Here is a 246-nt window from a genome sequence, read left to right as displayed (position 1 = left end):
TGCGATTTTCTGTGCTAAATTCTTCATGTCATTTCTTATCATCTGATTTTTCTTCCGTATTTAGCTGTATAGCTCATCTTGTTGGCTTTGCTTTTTGGATTAAGCAACCAAACTGTGCTGTCTCATGTCATCGTGCATGTTCATTGTTGGAAAAACAAATCCAATTTGTACTTTTGTAGAAAAAAACTGTGAAAAAAAAAAGTTTAGTATCATCATCTCAAGAGTGCTACAAGAAGTTGAAAAGGC

This window comes from Phoenix dactylifera, chromosome 11 (genome assembly GCF_051530095.1).
Source record: "Phoenix dactylifera cultivar Ajwa chromosome 11, Ajwa_hap1_PhDact_Kaust_v1.1, whole genome shotgun sequence".
Taxonomy (NCBI): Eukaryota; Viridiplantae; Streptophyta; class Magnoliopsida; order Arecales; family Arecaceae; genus Phoenix; species Phoenix dactylifera.
This window is presented reverse-complemented; position numbering follows the sequence as displayed.